Source organism: Agelaius tricolor, unplaced genomic scaffold, assembly GCF_023055355.1.
Source record: "Agelaius tricolor isolate 1412-34295 unplaced genomic scaffold, bAgeTri1.0.p SCAF_47, whole genome shotgun sequence".
Taxonomy (NCBI): Eukaryota; Metazoa; Chordata; class Aves; order Passeriformes; family Icteridae; genus Agelaius; species Agelaius tricolor.
The window spans coordinates 1,924,123-1,930,392 of NW_027269307.1; positions in this window are offsets into that span (position 1 = coordinate 1,924,123).

Here is a 6,270-nt window from a genome sequence, read left to right on the forward strand (position 1 = left end):
TGCTAAGAGAAATGCCACACTATCTTGTGGATGAAAAAAGGGTTATTCATAGAAACAAATTCATTTCTTAGCTCCTAAAGCTGAATAGACCCTATCTGTGTGTTCTGTCACTGTTTAAATATTACTCCTTTCTGATTAATTCCTTGATTGCAAGTGATCTAGAATGTGCCAAAGTTGTTAAAAGACATTTTCACTTGAGAATGAACCTTCCAGGAATAATCACTTCTTCAGAAAGAAAACATGAGAAATGGGATCTACAAAAGAGTGAAAAATGATAATAAATCTATCTGTCATTTCTTCATTTATGCCTTCACATAGGTTCATTTTATGGTGGAAAAGGATTTGTTGTCACCTAATCTTGTCATCATAACCTTAGCTGGGCAGACATCTGAACAGAGCAGAAGACAGGGTGATCCTTAGGCAGCCCCATTTCAGCATGTCCCATGTAGATGGTCCCACTCCTGGATGATGCTTGCAACCAGAAAAGTGCTCTGTGGGTTTGTGCTCTCCTCCAGCTTTTTGTTCTTCTGGGGATTCTGATATCTTTTGTATCTACCAGTCATTTGCTCTTGTTTTTTTCATGGTTCTGTTCTGCTTCTTAGAAAACTGTGATTTTTTTAACTTACATTTACTCATACTTGTTCCTTCCTGGTGGAAAGAGATTGGTTGAATCCATAATGGTGGACAGCTCATTTCAGAGTGTTCTTTGAGTTGTCTCAAACCAAGCGACTGCTCCTCTGTAAGTGCACAGTGCTGTCCTATAACTTCATGTGTTGGGTGAGTGTTGTCTTATACATCAAAAGTTCTATGTAAAGGTTCCATATCTCCAGAGTTTCATACCTCCTCAATGTTTCTTGTAGGCATCTCCTCTAAGCACTGACTCCTCCTGGTCCTTGCAGCAGCCATCTGACTCCACTTGCCACCAATCCACTCTTTTATACCACTGTTCTTATTGGCTACAGGTGTGGCCTGTTAACGTCAGGCCTGCTCCTAATCTTTAGTAATTGGTTCAGCTGCAACTCATTGGGGGATAAGATTACATTCTATATCACCTTCATTTACCCATACTGTATCCCCCTACAAGTGAGTTTATCACTAAACTCTGGACCATCATTGTTAGCATTTTCCATGAATAAAAGAGCAGCATTGATAAGTCTCGTTGTGCTCCTCTGAATTTGCACACTGGCCTTCTTCAAACTGAAAACTCATTTTACCAGGCTGTGTGTTCCTGATAAACAGAGCAAAGTCTAACAATGTGATATGTCATGAGCAAGTATTCTGGAAGCAAACAAAGCATCAAACAAAACTCATTTAAGCAACTTTCCCCACCACCTCCCCTCCTTCACCTAAAATCTTCCTACAGCAGGATCAAACACTTGGAATATGGTGAGTCAATAAGTCCTTCAACTTTCTCCCCAGAAGTAAGAAATAACTACAAAATGATAGGTCTGTATGTTTAGTGGTGGTCTAAAGATTATATTATTTTTGTATTAATACCAAGGTTAGTGTAAAAGTGAGATTTTAATTTTATTATTAGTATTATTACTTTGGTGTACTGCTATGGAGGTGCCTGTTCCTGCAGACACATCTAAACATGGTGGAGAAAAGAGCACCATGTGCTCACCAGGAAAGGACAGTGAAACACAGGATTACTTTTCATCCTTCATACACTCAGCCTGATGACCTGGGAAGTCTCTAATTAACATCACAGGTGACTCTGCCTTCCCCTCCGAGCAGATATATTGTCTCATAGGGCTTCCCATTTTCTGTAATTCTGTACTGCTCTCTCTTTGAGTTTAAATCTTACATTCAGCATCAAGAATCCCTTAAATTTTCACATAAACTTTGGCTCTTTAGTGACATAAGCAAGAAATCATATAATTTGGAACCTATTCTATCACTTCATTACCTGCTCAAACCATGGAGTTGCATTTGCTGCTGTTGTTAGAGCTTAGTGTGATAAAGCATGAGAAAAAGACAGAATCAAGTGTGGGCTAAAGTGTATGCTCTAGTAAATAAATAAACTGGATGTTGAAATTTTGGAAACACCAGAACACTTAAAGTAATTGTTCTCCTTCCATTAGAAAATACATCAATTTAGCTTTATATTGCATAAGGTCTTCAATGTAAAGGAGAAAAGAACCCAAATCTACTTAACATTTTTTGGTGGAGGTTTTTTTTTCCTACTATAGATGTGACTAATTATGAAAACAAAGCGATTGATAAAAGCCTATTTATTTTAAGGTTTATAAAAAGCTCTGAACTGAAGCACTCTACAGCTGTTTTTGATCAATATATTTAGGTGGGCTGTTATGAAATGAAAGTGAGTGAATATTCAGTTTGATTTATCCCTGCACATTCAAGAAATACTGTTACCAAACCATATTTATTGTAAGAAGAAAGGAAAAAAAGCTGATTTATGTCTTTCAGATTTGATCTACAGGAGAAAAACCCCAATATTGAACATACAGTAGATTATATTTTTTTTTATACCAAAAAATGTATTGCAGAAGGGTGTAAGTAAGTCAATCAATACACTATTTTGTCAGAGTCACTGATTTAAAGTGAAAAATGTCAGGGACACCTGTAAACATTATTCCATGTAAGTCATTCCAATGGAGTACAATCAAATTGTTTCATATGCATACTTCCTATGAAAATCAGAGCAGAAATTTATGGAAAAAAGATTTTCTGACACGGTATGAAAGTTTTCTTTGTTTCATAATCCCGAGCAGAGGAGAAAACTTCCTTAAAAAGCCCAGAAAAGTTCTAATGCATTAGAAATGTTAATTTCTCAGTTCAGTTTTTCTGATAATTTAATGCCTTTGGAAATCACACAGAAGTTTTGACTGATGATGTGGCATCAAACTGCATTTTAAGTGTCAAGAGAAGATGCAGCAACATCATTACCTTGAATTAAAGAGCAAGAAGAGCATTCTACTGGGAACATTATGGTACCTATAGGAAGGAAATAATTCATGAGTGCTCTTCATCAAATTAGCTTTTTACCTCAGTTCTAGAATAAATGATAAAATTGTCTACAGAATCTCTCTTAAATCAGTAGAAAGCTGCACCTCCTAAATCTCAATAACTGTCTGGGGTAATCTTCAAGAGCTTGGTGCTGTTAGAGTTTGTACTAATGGTTATAATGCAAAATCCTCTAACCCAGAGCTTATTGCTACTTATCTAGCATGTGCTTGAAATGAGGTGACATAGTAATGAGTTGATACAAATTACCTTTATAACTTTCAAACTGCTTCTGCAACCTGAAGAAAGCTATTGTCTGCTTTTTTCTGAGATAGTCTGGATGTGTTCCATTTGATTGAATAGGGCTGTTTGTTAAAATATTAGAAAATATATCAGTGATTTCTATTCTCTACCTCTCCTCACTTGCTCTGGTCACACATCGTTACTTACTTGGCTTTACCAAAATAATGACTTTTATTTTTTGCTGATAACAACAAACCAGATTTTTGGATGGTGTATGAGCACTTGTTATAATAACACAGCCTAAGTATTAGAATAATTTGCAGTTCTGCGTGTTAGCTAATGCCAATTGGACTGACTTTGCTTATGGCACATCAAAATTCATAATTAAAGAGCATGCCTGCAGACACTTGATACTTCCTAACACAGCAAAGCACTCCCATAAGCACAGGGATGCTGTGTGCCTGGTGCCTCCCTCATTTAAATCATTGGGAAAGAAGGTTGGAATGGTGTAGAGAGCATTATCTGCAAGCAGATGCTGTAGATGACAGGCCCTTTAGACTGTCATTTTTGCAGAAAGAATTTGACAGGCAAGCAAGTTTTACATATGTAAAGAGTCAATGTGAAAGATAACTCAGTTTTGTGGACTTGCAAAATTTAGTGTTTGTGCTAGACTTTAGTGAATAATTTTCACAGGATTATTTATTTAATGTGTTCACTTCCTCTTCTAATAGAACAGACTAATTTGCTTCTAAATTGTTATATTTAATATTTCTTTTACTCTGAATTTTTTTTTTAACTTGTATGAGTTGATCTTAAGATAGGCTTCTTCTGCTATGTGGTACTTTTCAGACTGTGTGGAGTAATGGATCAGAAAAATATGAGAAGAGACTTTTACTGATGGCAATGCAAGAACTTCCAGTGAGAATTTTATGACCATCAGGTAATAATTTCACATCTGTGAAGAAGAATCATTCTTATGTAGAATCATGAACATGCAATGTGGTTTTCATACAGGTCCACAGAGGATCCTGTGAACAGTAACAACACTCTATGCAAAATGTAACACTGAGATTAGTAATTAGAACCTTAAATGCTTGCACACTTCTAAAAACTGACCCAGAAGCAGTTTTTTTGTTAAGTTGGAGGAAGCAATACACATGTAAAAGCAGCTGAAGTTTGTAATGTGTTTGATCGGTGTTTAAAGAATTAGTTCAGTCAAGTTTTATCCAGACTCTATTTGGCCTTTCATTTGACTCTGAATAATACTGGATCACTTTAGTGATTGTTCACTTCTGGTTAATTTCCCAGTTCCATGTGATTTTATCTGGCATTTAACCATACAGCTTTAGGGTAAGCATGTACAGGACAGCAGGGTATTGGGCCCCTCTGCAGAGCACATGGGGTAACACAGAGGCACCTGCAGCCCTCCTCCTGTCACTCTTTCTGGACACATTATCAAAGTGAATGGGCAGTTTCTAAGCATACCTGAAGTTAGAAAATGTGTTTGGAAGACAGAGCTTTACGGCATGGCTGGACAGCAGGTTTGACAGTAAGGTCTGCCAAGATGAAGAAAAATTAACAATGAAAATTCAACCTTGAGTGCCCAAGATAAACTTTACTCAGTAGTTCCAGAGTTGTGGGTCAACACACGCAAATTCCAAATCCTTCTTACCAAATAACATATTGCAACCTTGAATCCATTCCTCAGCATTTCTGGGTATTCATTCAACAGTGCTGTCTTAGCACATTTATTAAACCATGTGGTTTAATAGGTCTATGTCAACCCTGGGCAGTCTGTTCTAATGCTTGATAACCCTTTCAGTGAAGATATCTTTCCTAATATCCAATCTGAACATTCCCTGGGATAATTTGAGGTCATTTCTTCCTGACCTATCACTTATTACCTGGGAGAAGAGTCTGACCACCACCTGGCTACACCCTCCTTTCATGGAGCTTTAGAGAGTGACAAGGTTCCCCCTGGGCCTCCTTTTGTCCAGGCTAAACACCCCCAGTGTGGGAATCCACAAAATCAGAGGATTTTGGGAAAGCTGCAAAAGGCAGGCCTCAGAGACAGTAGAACTGTAATTCGAGCTAAGCAGCAGCCATGAGATAGGTCAGCAGAAAAATTATTTAAAAAGTAGAAAAGCAAGGACAAATAGAACAATGGTCTGTGTATTAACACTTGTCTAGAATAACTCTCTAAGCTACAGAAAAGTTTATCTAGCAAGATATTAGGAAGGTTGAAGCTTAATAATGGAGCTCTGTGCATTGTGTTTCAGGCTTACAAGCAGGTATTGTATTTGAAATAAGCAAGCATTGTTTAACCAAAGGTACCTGTGCTTATAGTGGTTGGATAGAACTACTGTCAATGTGCTTTTGCTTTGTGTGATTGGTCAAAAAACTTATAAAGTAAGTTGTAACATTAAGTTCTTGTTCTGCTGCCTGGGATGTGAGCTGGTGGCATCTTCCCATTGTCATAACCATGGAATGAGACTGATGCTGGAAAATCAAACAGCTCAAGGCACGTTCCACAGCAGCCCCGTCCCATTTGTGATTTGTACAGAGACCCCGGCCGGTGTCACCCTAGCTCCCTCTGCTGCTCCTCAAAGGACTTGTGCTCCAGACACTCCTGGGCTCCAATGCCCTTGTTTGGAAGGGTGAATCCTGCCCAGATGCGTCCATACATAGACAAAGACTTGCCTGTATCTGTGTGACTTTAAATTGCTAAATAATGTAGTAGGATCTAGAAAAGCAAAGGAGTCACAGGTAAGTTAATTTATAATTGTCTGTAGCCCTCTCTGGGAAGAGGAGATGAGCTGCTGGTTTGGAGGAGTGCATTGTTCCCTGTGAGTGGTGCCATAGCCTTGACAGGAGAGTGTCAAGTGTCCAGGTGTCCTAGAACAGGTCTTGGAGCAGATGTTGCCTCCCGCACATTGTACCCACCCAGCCCTAGAAAGTGACTTCTGAGTTTTAAACAATTGGTGAGAGCAGGACAAGCCTGTACCAAGCCAGCTTTACACTAACTTCTGCCAGCTTTACATTTGCAGCTCACCTTAAGAA